This window comes from Malaya genurostris, chromosome 3 (genome assembly GCF_030247185.1).
Source record: "Malaya genurostris strain Urasoe2022 chromosome 3, Malgen_1.1, whole genome shotgun sequence".
NCBI classification, from domain to species: Eukaryota; Metazoa; Arthropoda; class Insecta; order Diptera; family Culicidae; genus Malaya; species Malaya genurostris.
The window spans coordinates 11,538,279-11,554,579 of record NC_080572.1 but is presented as its reverse complement, the minus strand read 5'-3'; the positions used below and the strand labels follow the sequence as shown (position 1 = coordinate 11,554,579).

The following is a 16,301-nucleotide window of genomic DNA, read 5'->3' as shown; positions in this document are numbered from 1 at the left end:
TAGCATTTTGCTGCAGATTTGAGCATGAGCATCGTAGATCGAAATTTGATCACTGGTAGGATGTTTGGTACTCCAATTCATTATTTTTGTAAAAAGATTTACGAACAAACTCAGCTATAATCATGAAATTTATGAGTTTTTCAAAGAAATATTTCGAAAAATATTACAGTATTTTATGAAATATTTTACCACCAGTAGATTTTGAGTAGAATTGGCCGATTTCGTTAAATAACTAGCTCTTCTGAGCCCTTTTTTTATTCATCTGGAATTCCACATGCTACTATGAATAAACAATTAAATCAACTCTTTCCCTTCAGTATTTACTCATATCCATTTTGCATGTTTTTGTGAAAAAATCATTTATATTTAGAAAGTTCCTAAATAACTGCAGCTCTGAATGCGCTATGCGAATTATATTTCTTGAAGGTGTCGGAAGCTTCACTACACAAGAATCCGCTCTGATCGAGAGAAGAGCGTACTTAACTATTGATTAATCCAAAATGGTTGGAAATGGAGTACTGTATTATTTGACGCCGAGTGATATTGATGTTTCATTTACTGAAACTGTTTCAAACAAGTCGGTTTCGCACTGATGACGAATAATGCAAATATTCATGATAACCCTACATATGTAAAAAAAAAACAACTGGTGCTAAGTTTGGCAAACCTTTCAAAGCGAAAAATTCAGCATTTCGCGGAATCGGATATCGTATACTATGCTTCCATTAACTATTAACGCAGTCACGCACTCAAGCCAATCGTTTACTACTAGTATTGAAGATTAAATGGTCAGGATATTAGATCCAGCAAGAGCCCGTTATTTTTTAACACGACAACGTTCGGTCCCATGATGGGGCTTCGAATGATGAAATAGATGGATAATAGAGGAAAGAAAACTCTCATGCGATTTGAAGTCCAGCCTTGGCGCCATCTGGCTATTATTTGAGTTCAAAATGTACGATGTTGATGTTGATTTTTGACATATTTCCACCTTAAATTTAAAAGTAGATTTAACTGGAATATGCACTCGACTTTTGTCAATAATCTGTTCCCTGATGGTTGCATTTCCAATCTGACTAAAAAAATAATCGATCTCTTGAACGATTACAACTAAATACAACACTAGTGTCACGAAAAAAATGTAAATAGAGAAGTATCAACTACTAACATGCGTCATAAACTGTCTATACAGAATGTCTTATCCGTGTAACCTCATTATACGAAAAGATTTGTTCCCTTTCATTCCAGTACACTTTATACACACTACCTTCGTTCATGACACTTCAAGTAAACGAGTTACTTGCAGTCGTTTGACACATGATCATCATTAGTGTCTCAAGTGCGACTGTTGAAGGTAAACTTTAATATGTTTTATGTATCAACGTTGGTAGGATGGTTCTAGAGAGGATATTTTATATTGTAGCTAGCTAGTTATATCTTGCAAAATAAAATAAAAACCGGATAAATCTGTTTCGCTGGTCTTAGTAACAGGGAAGAAAGTAAATATGTATAAGACGTTTTCAGCGAGAGTAGGGTGGCTTCGACAATTTCAAATTTGATGCTATATTGATTAGTGAATCAATAGCAGTTCGAATAGTATAATTATGGACATTTTCAGCGAACGAACTTAATATGAAGAATTGTAAATAGTTTGACTTTTGCATGTTCAATGATATATTGATTAGTGTGTCAATTGCAATTAAACATATTATTTTTGGACATTTTCAGCGAGTGTATACTATTTTTGATTCCAGTGCTGGTAAAATTCGAACCTAATACCGATATCCTGTTGACGAGCAAAGTAGTAGCGCATACAAAACTATAGTCCAAATCACAGGCGCTTGGACGTTTTGCATGTTAGAAACCAATAGTTTACCATCATCGATTCATTAATCAGCAATGCATCGAATTTGCCAAAAATATTACAATTTATCTTATACAACCCCGCGGTCGCTGAAAACATCAAAAATTATTAAATTTTACATATTACTCGAGTAGGATGTTCATGAACGTACGATAGGCTCACAAACTAAAGTATCTCTTTTTTCGCCATCAGCATAGGTTCTTGATACGGTGATGTTTGTTCGAACGAAGATACTGGCGAATTTATACTCACGATCGGGATTCGCTTTTTAGTTCGGAACGAGCACGTTTTGCGTGTTCGGAACCTATACTTCACCACCCCTGGTTACCATAAAAGTGGAATTTAGGAGATATGAGACTTGAACTCGATAATGAAAGAAACATTCAAGACTTTTGCAAAAATATCAAAGATTTCTCTATAGCAGTACGAGTAACGAAATCTTATCAATTTTTAGAAGGATTTATGAAGAGATGTCAACATACGAAATATTTACATACCCATGGGTCATTGGACGGAAGCTTTGAGTAAAAGTGTTGGGCCAGATATCAAACTAATGGAAAAGCATAATACTTGTCCAATGTTTGAACTACCAGAAGAAGACAATGGTTTGAGAATGGAACAGATAAAATACGCTGACTATAAGACTCAAAACGGGATGTTTGAAATATGGTAACGATTGCGGATAAAGAGAGTTCAGGAAATGAACAAGACATTAGAAGAATAAGTTTTTGTTATTTTACCACATAGATAGATTTTTTACTCATTATTTATTCATGGATAAAAATCGACGTAGAGAATTTACAGGAAAACTTAATATTAATCAAGCTGCGTTTTCAGTCGGAAGATCTACGGATGGTCATATAAACGGTTGAATGCAAAAGTCAATGAATGCAACTTACTGTGAAAAACCAGTTAAAATATTTTTGAATGCAAAAACTAGATAAAAACATTTTGTCCGGTTCATGCAAAAAAGATGATTTTAAACGATTCTTGCATTGTAAAATGCGAGTCCGGTTTTTGCTCTCAACGTTTTTATCCGGATTTTGTATTTAAAAATACTTAAACAGGATTTCCAAGCTAAGTTTCATTCAACCGATTTTTACTATTAGCTATTCATATGTTTGGGATAGGAAGGGTTTTAAAAAATTAGGATGCAGGGAAATAAGTGTATTTATCAGCATTGAAAGTTAGTCCAGTGTTTGATAATATTAAGCTGTCCAAATTGAAGAATGTATTAAGGAATTAAGGATATCAAGCAAAGTTGTCCTCTTTCTTCATCTCTATTTATGTTTGACATGACATTTTAATATAAGTCAAAGAGAGAGTTCTAGAGTTAAATATGAAGGAAACAGAAACACTTAAACTACCGTTGATACTATTTTTGCTGATGACATTTTGATAATAAGCAGAAACCAGAATGAACTTGAATAAACCTGTTTTAATCCACTTAGTGGTGTATTGATTCCTTTGTCATATAACTGATGCTTTCATAAATATTACTAAGGGATTCTACAAAAAACTTTTCTTTGCATCTTGAATAAGATCAAACATTTTGTTTGGGTACAAAGCGGCAAAACCTTTTCAATTTTTAAGCAGTTTTGAGCCTATTTTTTTTGAGTTGCGGTTCACAATTTTAAACACATTTCACTCTGTTGATTCGGAACCGAAAGTAGCATACGAACAAAAGTCAACAACTAACCAAACCTGTTCAATTGAAGAATTATACGACTAGTTGAAAGTATCTTGTTCGAGTTTTTGGTGTCTAGTATGAAAAAATGCTCTTGAAAATGATAGCTTTATACATAAAAGCCAGTATTTCTGGAAACGAAACTCGTATCCGGATGAAATTCGGTAAGATTCTACGGGTTTGTAATTTCAACTTCAGTTTGTGAAAATCAGTCGAGCGGTCTCTGAAGAAATTGAGTGTACCTTTTTCTTTCTTTTATGCACATTTACCCCATTATTTCCGAAACGGAAGTTTGATCCGAAAAAAAATTAATAGCAGGCTTCGGGACCAAGAGACCTTTCATTTGAATCTACGTTTGTGAAACCCGGTCCAGCGGTCGTGGAATATCAATAAACCGAAAATCATTAGTTTGGGTTGTGGAACGATCTTGAACAGCGTTTTATGTCATCTACTCAACGAATCCAACTGGAGCTAGTAATGGCGGCATTCAATGAAATTGTTGAATAGTAAATCCCAATAATTCGAACGTTTCTTGGATTTATTCGAACCATGGTTTGTATCTGGTTTGTGATGTTTTGTTTAACAATTCCGATTCTCAGAGTCGACTTTAAATTTTTCTAAATAATTCTATCTCTAGACATTTAATGCACGTCTAAGAAATTTGGCACTTAACATTAATTCCTTAAATTTCATTGCTTAACAATTTCCTGCTACACACTGATTACCCTTTGAACAATAGGGAATGGCGCGCAACTTCAAAGATTCTTATCTGCATGCAAATCTTACAACTTATATTCCTAGACTCAATTAACTCATAGGTGTATTTTTTTTATCCTCGGTATTTTGTATACTGAGCAATTCTAGAAATGAACTGTAAAAAAATTACAAAATCTTGATCGCCTAGCTCCTTTCACACGTCTTCTGTATGGCAAACCAATCAAGCCCTTAGATCACTTTTTGAAGTTAATAAAAATATGTAAGTCGAATTTGAATGTTTTTACATGGATGGAGAGACAAATTCGACTTATATATTTTATTTACGTCGAAAAGTGATCTAAGGGCTTAATATATAATCTGTTTTAGTTACCCTAAATACCAAGTCTAATCCATATAACTGTTATTAAATCATAGAAAGCAACAGCGACAGCGATTTGAAAATGAGTATTTCAACACAAGAATATACAACAATCACGAATACTTTTGATTTGATTATACAATGCTATTTGCAACAACAAACGTCTTCAAAACGCAAAAACAAAAAAAAACAAAACTTCACCTCATGGGCATCGAAAGACACTCAATCAAAAATTTCCGAATGTCAAACAACAGTATCGAAATCAGCGGTCGTCTCAATTTGCTTAAATTGAAAATTTTTTATTACTGTTCCGAAAGATTGCCAAAGGGCCGAGCTTCAGTGAGAAATGGCTGTAAAAGACGCTGCTCATGATAAATTTTACGATCATGTCCAACGTCTAGCCATTACGGAGTTTTCATAAATTATCTCAAGCTTGCTTTCGTCGTCGCCTGCGGTCAGAATGTTGTTCTATTTCATTTTTTCCGCTGCCACCGCCACCGACATTTATGATACTGTTCTCGGAAAAGCCATTGTGTATGTAATTTTCAAAATGAATTTCTATGTATACCAGAACACACAGTAGGCCTGGCAGGCAATTTGCAAAACAAAACAGCATTTTCTGTCGAGGTCAATTGCGCTAAGGAAGTTCCGTCAACATTCCCCACCAGTGCCTGCTTAGGTCGATGATAGCTGCGGCTACTCTTCTCCATAGGAAATGATTGAATTACCAGTAGTGGCATGTAGCAAGGCAAGGGATTCCTAAGGGTTGGAGGAGACGTAACTATGTGTTTGCGAACGGCATAATCAAACATTGTAGCGCTTGTTCAGCAAGCAGTTTTTTTCTATTGTTGATCGATAACTACTAACTGGCAGGAGAAAAGTACTCGGCTGGTTTCAACCCAAATTAGTTCAATTTTAACCCTTCACGCTCCGTTGAAGGTATCAATTTTCTACCCGCAAACCTCGTAATTATCAACAATGTTTCCATAATGCTCTGACTGATTCCGCTAACAAAGGATGGCAGTTTCACACGCTCGAACTAGTTGAACAAGTTTATTATGGTTTGTTGCTTGGTAACAAAACAATTTAACTTGCGGCATTCGATTAGTAAGCCTACTAAGAACAGTCAAGCAAACGGTGGCTCATTATGTTTTGATATATTCGTGTTTGGCCTTGTGATTGCTAATAGTTGGAAACAGGCAAATTGTTTTCTTGGCCGTTGAATTATGCAATTAGCTCAATGTGAAGCATAGCTCTCGAAGAGATGAACCAGGTCGAGGCCCGCAACCAGTGCTATAATCATCAACGTCAGCATGACAACCGCAAACCTAGTTCGACACAATTTTATTCGCATTATTGTAATCAAATTTCCACACATCTTAAAGGCAGAGGAAAGAATGTAACATGTGACGGCCAGATCGTTAAATAGGTTCGATATTTGTTTATTTGTCCTGCTGCTGCCAGATTCGCTACTGAGATTGAAACGCATGTCTGCTGGCCCACCGGAAGGCATTTCATTTTCTCATTTTCCGAGCTACATAAATCATGTCTAAATGTCGGTGTGTATGTGTATGGGTGAGTGAAAAAGTTTATTTGATCCAGTCAAATAAATCAACATCGATTTTCAGCTCGGGGGGCCTTTATTTTTGAACATACGAATCATGCACACAATCATCGGCCTTGCTTTCTTTTCCACGTCGATGGATTTTCCCTCGTTCAGGTTCAGAACCATAAATGTGTTAACTCACGATACACGGAAAGTACGAATAATCTCATTTCAGTAGAGCAAAGGCACCGAACAGATCTTCGGTACACGTCCCGTAGACCAGCTGCTCCGATTCCCTGCAGCAAATGATGCTTCCAATCCGAAAAAGGCACCAATGTTCAGGTGGACCGTTCCGCCTGTCTCCCACTCGGCTACCCATCCGATCCATCTCATTACGAAATGGCTTTATTGAACGAGGAAAATAACCAAACGGTGGAAGCGAAGCATGGCCAGATTTTTTTTTATTTCTTTACCTCGTAGAAAGAGCGAGAAAAACGAGCTGGCAATAGGGCGAAACGAGAAAATTTGAGGAAATGGCAAGGCTTTGTTGTCCCAGGATAGCGAGTACATTGCGGAAATGGTTGAAGGAATCGTTTGTAGATGATTTTCCTTTTCGTTTTACAAAAGCCAGAATCGTTTCTGGGAGCACCTGCTTTCATAGAAATATAGGAACAAAGTCGCTGGGGTTCCACAAAGAAACTATTCAAGCGCATTGTCTTAGTAGGCTACGCTTAGTTCGACGCAGCCGGAGCCCCCGAGAGATAAACTTCCTGCAATATTGTGACTCGAGGGGTCATTGGATGGACCGAATGATTGAAATTGCTAGGAAATCAAAATCAAATTAATTCTTCCGGCAGATAAGAGAGGTAGAGAATTTGCGTGGCAAACCACAATCGAAAGAAAATGGTTGGACATTGCTTGATTTTACTTACTTTTATAACTTTCGTGATTTCTTCCGGTTCAAATAAATTCATCTTCTAAGCTTCAGTCTGTTTGACTGAAGTTTTCTGTGATTGAAAATATATTTCTCTTAAGAAGTTGTCGTACGAAATAACTCTGACAAGTTAATCAAATTAAACCTACCTAAAATTGTAAACCATGTTATGAATACAAATACAAGGATATGAAGAACTCCTTTACCGTTGGAATGTTCCGAATCATATACTTCTAGGCAATTGTCAATATAAAAACCTGTTTCAATCCTCCTAGTGGGATAATGATGCCTTTCTCTTATATAATATTGCGGTATTCTATTCAACATTTTTCTGTACACAAAGAAACAGTGCTTTGCTCGCGTAGGTCATACTTAAGAAAACGAAGTGGGTTCACTGATATATGCTCTTCCGGCACCGGAACCCGAGAACCAACATAATCTAAGTCGGTTCGTACGGCCACCAACTAACATGACGTACAAACTCTACTAGTTTTTATTCAAAATTTGAAGATTTTATACAATTTTGCCATCGTACTTTAAACGACGATTGAAATTTTTGTTGTATCCGAAAATATGCACTAATTTTAGGTAGGACCATAAGACCTTTCATTTGACACTTAGATTGGGTTAATAAAATAGATAACGGTTTTGAGTTCAGTTTAGAATTTTTTTTTACGGTTTTTGTTTCGCCAGTTTAAGTAACGGTGTACAATATCCTATAACTCCGGAACCGGAAGTCGAATCCAAATGAAATTCAGGAATTCCGTATGGAACCGTGAGACATTTCATTTGAATCTAAGTTTGTGGAAATGGGTGAAACCATCGCTGAGAGAAGTGAGTGAGATCCATTTTGAAATATATGACCACCTTTCCGGTGCTTTCGGAACCGGGAACAATGATAGCCGGAATCGGTTTGTTTAGTTACCTACTAATAATGACTAAATGTAGGGATTTCGTCTGGGACCTTTCATTTGAATCTAAGTGTGTCATAATCGGTTCAGCTATATCCGAGAAAACCAAGCGAGGTGATTTGGCACACACGCACACAGACTCACCCACATACACACAGCGACAGACACATACACAAATACATACAACCTCTAACTGAAACAAACTTAGAGAGAGAGAGAGAGAGAGAGAGAGAGAGAGAGAGAGAGAGAGAGAGAGAGAGAGAGAGAGGGAGAGGGAGAGATTGCTCAGCTGGATGTACTGAGTTTAATGGTATATGACACTTTATAACCTTTCTATATGAGAAAGGAAAAAATGCAGCTTCAATCATACCTACACCAAACCATCAGGCAGGTTGTTTACGTTTTGTTATGAAACAAATTTTCCCCGGCTTTCTGTATAGGAACAAACTTTGTTAAAGCTCGTCAACTTTGACAAAGTTAGCTGGTGTGCTGTTAGCGGCGAGGTTAGCGTCAATGCCATCAAACCAAAAATAGCTTTCCTTCACAAGTCAGACGGGCAGCAACTAGGTCCAACTTATTTCAAATGTCCTGGGGGACCGAAATACTGCAAGAGTTACTTTAGTTTCTTCAGCAGGTCGAAAAACAGCCAGCAACCAGCCGACTTCTAGGCTGTCAATAAATGCCATAGTTAATTCATCTATGGCTTTTTAATTATAATTTTAAGGTATTTTTTGATATTCTATCTACTAACCAGACCAAACTTTGTTACAAAAATTGCTTTCTATTACAAACTTGTTATTACTTATTGATATATTGCAATTATTGTTTCACGCCCTGTTTGTTTCAATTGAATAGTCGTTGTTTTAACTAACTTTAACTTGTTTGTTTTGTCATAACTTCTTCTTCTTTTCTGGTTGGCGTCACCTCACTTAAGATGACGCCGAATTGATGGCACAGCAACTAAGGCTATATTGCCAGTTAATTTTCGTTTATAGTCCAATTGACTTTATTTTCACTTTACTACAAGCGAAAATCTCGCTGTGTGACTGCGTCGAATCGTCAAAGTACGGCTGAAAATCCTTTCTTTCTTGCGAAATACTCGAATTTTCTCCAGACTAACACGATGCAACGTGCTCACCCGTTGAGAGTTTCACCGGAAGTGTTTTGTCATAACCATTCAGGTAAACCAAATTGCTGTATTCAAACACTGTCACTTTACTGAGAACGAAGACAGCAAAACGCAAAATAAAAATTCTCTTCATTTCACCAGAAATGTTTTATGATAAAAATGTTCAATGCAATTGAACGCCATTTATGACATTTCAATGTAATCAACTACACTTAACGCTTTAAAATTGCTATTGAAATTGAAATGGGCTAATAGTATTTGTATTTTCTTAAAAGTGTACCTCTTGTTTTAGGCTTATTAATTATATCATTAAAAACCGAGTTAGAAATGCTCTTCCATCAAGCCATCCTGCAAGTGGAGTCAAAATTTCTCAATGCCCTGTGAACATTTAGCTGGTTAATTTCATCTTGGGAATTATAATCTATTGTTGCATTTCTACATCATATATAAGTTTAGTGTATCTATTGTTGCATTTCTACATCATATGAAAATTTTGTCACTGTAAAAAATATAGCGATAGGCGTCTTGAGTTCAGGCGTCTTCTAAGTTGCACGAGTGACACCACATTGAAACGTTTCCGTCTAGGGTGTATGTCATTGCTCAACTGTAACGTTTCATTACTCGTTTGTGGTGCGTGTCTTTGCTGGATGTCATTGCTTAACTGCCAAGACGATCAATAAAAAATGACGGTTTAGTTAAAACAGCAATCGATTAGTTGCACCAATTTTTAATCAGAGAATTTCAAATTAAAAAAAAACAATTAACATTTTAGTTGTTTTGCGATCGCTTGCTTTGGCGTGTTTAAATGGAAGCAGTAATTTAAATCACACAAATCGTATCTGGCAATATCTTCCAAAAGCGAATGTATCTCAATCATATTATCAATAGCTCCAGATTCTAAAAACGACAGTGATCTTTGTATGACGGAAGACTACTATGGTTTCATATGCAGAGCGTATTTTGCTGTGGAGTTGCAAACTTGAATTTACCCGAACTAGTAAAAATGGTGAGGGTACTATTCTAAAACATTTGACTTTTATACTGGCCGATCCGTTCAGAAACTTTACAGGTCAAGAAACTTTATGACGATCTCTGTAATAAAGCCAAATTGACAAAGAAATCATAGTAAGGTTAAAATTGACAAAGAAATCATAACTAATTCCACGATCCTGTGTGACACTAAGACTTTTAATATGCTTTAATAATATCATTGACCTCTTCTAAAAACTTCTTTAACTGGCACGGTAAGATCAGATTTCCGATAGAAAGGTATGCTACAATAAATAGGTTTAATCGAAGATTTTATAGAAAGAACAGTACGTTTTGCCTTCTAAATTATGCAGATAGCAGAATTGAATCAAAACTTTATCTTTTTTCTATCCTTGCTAGAAAAAATATTATTTTACCGACTAACGAAACCAAACTTTTAACAGGATTTGTCACTAAATTGATTCTGGTTACAAACTTGTTACTACTTGCTGAACACCAGGAATACTTATATTCAAAGAACGACGGAGAAAATTGTTACATTTCGGAAAATTTACATTGGATCTTTCTAATTTTACGTAATTGTATTTATTCGAGAATTTTCACAATAACTCCACTTTCTCGCCTAGAGGTCTATGTAGTCATTCATGTAGACGAAACTTAGTGAAAAGATTTCTTTTCGTATTTGAGCAACGCGTTGGGGAAGTCCTTCCGTTGTCTTTTATTGTTACATTCAGATTATATAAGATCGTCAATGTTATTAGAAAAATTTAGAATAACGCTTGTTGCCTTTCCTGTTGGACGCAGGCATTTTTGAAAAATATAAATTAACTAGGCTAAATTAGTCTTCGATTAGACTCCTAGTTTGGATAAGTCTTGATAAAGACTGATTTTGTGGTAGTCTTAATAAAGACTGATTAGTTCGAAGAGTAATTCTTTGAATGGCTAGCCTTAAAAAAGGCTGATTTATTTCTTAGTCTTGAGAAAGACTGTTTATATCAGAATATCACTCTTTGTATAGCCTTGAGAAAGGCTGACTAATTGTTAGTCTTCAAAAAGACTGTTATTGATTCAGGTAGCCTTTTTTTGAAAAAGAACCTAACAGAGGTAAAAAATGATTTTTCTCACACGAAAAATAACTCTTCGCATAAGTAAATAACGTTGTAAATAATGTATAAATGATTGTATAAGTGGAAATTTGTTTTCCCTCGCGTTTTGAAAGCAAAACTTGCAATCATCATCCTCGCATACGTACACCTCTAGTTGTGAAACACAACGTTAGATCGCACATTAAAACAGTTCATACCATCGTGACCAGGTATACAGATTTCTCCAAGGGGAACGACACAACTGAAGACACTTATGAGAAACACTAGGAAATTGATTTGATGGCACTTTTCACCATGTAATTGCGTTTAAATGAAATTAAATTCAAGAGTTTCATCTGGGATCCTCTTTGAAATTGAGTTTGAAAACATCGGTTAAGCCATCTACAAGAAATACGTGCACAAAAATATGACAAACACACACACACACACACACACACACACACACACACACACACACACACACACACACACACACACACTCAATTCCTGTTTATAATAATATATAATAACGTACCAAATACTTGCACGAAATTTTGATTTAAATGAGATAGAAAAATAACAGTTTTCCTATTTTTTCTCATATTATATAAAAAAGTTCAAAAAACAGTATCACAATAGAGTGCTTGTGGACAAGCAATGGGAGGATATTTGTAAAAAAAATTAATGTACCAGGTAATGTATTAATATTTGAATGATTTTGCTATCTAACGAGAGTATATAGATAAACAGTGATTCATTTTATCATATTTTGCAGTTGATACATTGAAGAAAAGATAGAAGAGTCTACGAGATCAGTATGGCAAGGAGTTGAAAAAAATACATCCATCTCGATCTGGAGATGATGGTCCAGATATCGATTCATACACAACATGGCCGTATTTTGAAAGTTTGGGTTTTCTGAAGAACCAAATGAAGGCAAGGAAACAGACAGGAAATTTAGAACGAAATTTGTCAGAGGAATAAAGTGGTCATGATATTATCAATGCAAGTAATGAACAGTTTGATACCTTCGAATCTGCAAGAGTTTCCGAGGATGATGCAGATTGCATAGCGTCGACTCCTGTAAAAAAAATCGAGAAAGATGGTAAACCGCAGAGATGAAATAATCCCAATCGAAAAAAAGAAATTAGAGTTGCTAGATCTCGAGATGAAGACGAATCATTTTTCGAGAGTTTATTGCCTCATGTACGTACTCTCTCACCAGCATAAAAAGTTGATATGTAGAAAAGAGTTGCAAAATGTAGTTCTAAAACACGTTTACGGCAATTCTTCTGAGCAACAAATTTCATCACCAACTTATATTCATTATGACGATTTCGGAATACAGTTTCCTGTTGAAATTACTTTTAACAACGAGCAAGATGCTGTGCCTGTCGATTATACTACAACCATAAGTCAAAATGTTTCATTTTAAATATCTTACTTATAAATATTCCGATCTGTGTCGTACGTTCTTGTGAAGTAAGCATATTGCTTTGACCATATCTTCTACTAATTGAACAATTGGTTTCCAAAGTATGCGCCATTTCTGGCGCGAGAATGTCGAGTGTTGTAATATTCTGATTCTGCACTAGTATCTCTTCGAGAGTAGGGACGCAACACATTTTGTAGTAGAGGATATGCTTCATTCGATAAAAAAAACAAATGGCAACGTAACGTTTGTGTCGGGTAAAGTACTGTAACGAGGAAGATCTAAATTTTCAGATACCAATAAATGATATAAGTTTGAAGCATTACATGTTCCACCATCACTTTCTTTTCCGTACCCTCCAACTTCTATAGAGAAAAAATTTACAATGGGCGTCAGCTACACCTTGTAATACGATGGAGACATTTTTTTTGTAGTTATAGAACATGATTCCGGAATGCGGCGGATATGGTATTCGTATATGCTTTCCATTGATACTTCCAGCACAGTTTGGAAAATTACATAATTCCCAGTAATCATGAGCTACATTTTTGAATAAAGCTTTCGTAAGTTTTGGCATATGAACTGGTTGCAACTCCTCCCATAAAAACCGACAGGTTTCCATCACGATTTCACCGATAGTGGACCTTCCAACTCGAAATAAATACGATAATGTTGAAAAAGATGAACCTTTTGCGAGGAATTTATAAAAACATGCAACAAGGATGTAATAATAAACACATCCATGATTATATACTGGGAAAAATGTGTTGAAAAAAATGTATATACCTGATAGTCAAAACTAGTTTCTCACACGGAGATATCGGAGATTTTATAAAGTTAGTCCAAACTTTTAACAATTTCTTGTCAACTCTGCTCAGCAAATAATCAAATGTAGGGATTGTCATGCGCATATACAAATAAAATTTCTCCGGATGATCTCGAAGTTACGGATATAAATGATGGAATTCACCGTAAGTTTTCCTATCTCGGTTTATCGGGTGAATGCCGTAAGCTTTTTCGTTCCCGAAAATAAAATCACGAACAGTTTCCGAAATAAAGTATTCTTCGTCTGAGAAACCCATACTAGAGCGAAAAAATATTTGAACTGACATTTGTTTGTTTACCACGCATTGAGTCGTTCGCGTTTGGTCGCGTTCAAACGAACAAGCTCCGCTTTGTTCAACGCACGTATTGCGCGTCGCTTTGTGTTTTGCGCTCACTCTGACATTAACCTTACTTAGGATATGTAAACCATTCTTATATAAAAACGGTTGAAGACCCGGATCAAAGTTGCTTAGAATTTATTATTCTAAATTATTGTGAAAGGATGCATTGTTATATCTCATCCAGATTTGGAAATATTTTTTTAATTCATGGTTTGTTTTAAAACCACTATGGCCGAAAAACGCAGTTTATTAGGTGCAACTAATGTGCCGAAAGCTTCAAATCTCTAAGACCAATAATAAAAGCGTTAACAATTGTTTCCTGTTAATTTTGCTTCCTGGACCACTGTGAACTGGAATGAAAAAATCAAAAAATCAATCGCATAAGTTGTCTGATATCGAGAGGTGGAAAATATGGAAGACTTCGAGGAAAGGTTATCACTGGTGCATTGCTCTGTTCTATTGGAACCACATATTAATCGTGTCCAATTGTTTCATTTTGAGCATACAGAAGATTATTATCATAACACGGCACTTCTCTCTGGTGCCATCGTTTTTTATTAGGCAACAGTCTATTATGTAGATCTTTTCCCGTACACACTTAGCAAATTTCGCAGTATTCGGTAATTTTTTACAGAATTTTCAACAGCTGAACGTTCGGTAATCAGTTCGGTAATTGCTGAACTGTCAAACAACTACCGTAAACTGTAAACCAAATGGATCTAACAGATTGTTCGGTAACTTTTGTTTGTTTGTTTTCCTTTGGTTAAAATTCTGGATTTTCACAAAAACGAATGGAGAAAATTGTTTTATTCCACGAGAAATTTAAAAAGTGTCAGATGTTTCGACTGATCGGAATTATGAGCGCCTTCCAAAACACTGCACAATCCGTCGAGTTCAACAAAAATTACCCTTGAACGATTTGTGTTGGCGGCAAGTGGACAAGTGATACAAAATTGTTTTCTGCCTATAAGTAAACAAAAAGCTGTTAGTGGCTCTAATGTCTTAAAAACTTTTATCACCTGTACCTCAATCCATTCGCTGAACCCTTCAACATTTTTTTCGTTTGGTTAATAAAAAGACACTCACTGAATATTTTAATAACTGTTTGACAGTTAGTTTCATGACAATCAGTTTTCACAGAAGTTCGGTTATTGGAAGATAACTTTACCAAACGGAAAGTAAGATTTTTACCGTATTCGGCGACTATTCAGGTTTACCGTATCAAATGTATATCTAATACAGAATTCTGTTATGAAAATTTACGTTAAACTGATCGTTCGGTGAAAATTTGCATAATTGTTGTAAAATAAAACCTATGTACCGAAATATCGGTTATTTCTATAGATTACCGAAAGATCTCGTCAAAAATATTACCGAACAAAGGAATTAAATCTTAGTGTGTAGGCAATTAGGCAACAGTCTATTATGTAGATTCTTTCAATAGCGAAAAGGTTCAATACATTGTTGAAACACTCGATACAAAAAAATACTCTTGATATAATCATCAAGTTGATGGTTTCAAGTTACACGAAATAATTAAATAATGTCCAGTGAAAAGTGATTCTTATAGAAACTGGCTCGCGGGTTGGAAACTACAGATGTGGATAGCAAGTAAAGTATGGCATTGTTCCGTGTTTTACAAGCGCATCTTAATTGGAATGAGAAATTCAATTTTACCACATCAACGGCAGAACGCAGTAAATGGGATACTATGCTTTAATATGGTTATAGAAATTGTAATTTACCTTGAAGCAAGCGCCAAACATAATATTTCTCCTGCAAACAGTGTATTCAGAGAGGAAAGGCCGGTCAGGGTTTTCTCTATGAAGCATAATGAAACCAATTATCCTGATAGAACAGTTCCTTCCTTGCCGGAAAAAATTCAATATTTAATATGCTCTATTTCACATTCCCTATTTAAAAAAAATCAACATCAAAATGCTTCTGGCGTCCTGTGATCCGACTGTGTACTAGTCGGTGCGGATCACAAACCATCCAAAGACAACAGACAACGGTCGGCAACGGGAACTACTTGAGACTTACCGACAAGGCGATGCAAACTACGTTTATCAACTACGCAGACAATAAATGCATTACCTAGTTTCGCTTCAGTGTGTCAAGTGTGTGCAAATTGGAACATGACGTAAGTCAATTCTGGACCAAAACTAGTTTCTGGTTGTGGTTCTGATACTCACATGATACCAAGATTTGTATAGAAGAATTCCTGCCATGCTTGTATCCTAATTTAGAATAGTTGTTCGGTTTGATACTCATCGATACCCAGGAAGGTTGGCCAAACAACTATCCGTTTGCTTATCCTTTAACATTGTCGGTGCATGAATAATTCAATATATATTAAGTGAAATATTGAAAATAGATATCCTGTTTCCTGTGAGGTTTTGCACTGCACAGAAACCGTATGAAGTAGAGCAATGGGGATTAGTCCTCGATGGTAAGGACCGTACGTACGAACGAACCGAGC

The 16,301-nt window shown here is 35.8% G+C and overlaps 1 protein-coding gene and 1 pseudogene across 1 annotated transcript in view; one reads left to right on the top strand and one right to left on the bottom strand.

The window, feature by feature from the left end:
* The window catches only part of LOC131435291 (uncharacterized), a 21,969-nt pseudogene extending 8,960 nt beyond the window's left edge, over positions 1-13,009 (top strand).
* The window catches only part of LOC131438278 (uncharacterized), a 131,343-nt gene that overhangs the window by 72,838 nt on the left and 42,204 nt on the right, over positions 1-16,301 (bottom strand). The gene's annotated exons all lie outside the window — the stretch shown is intronic.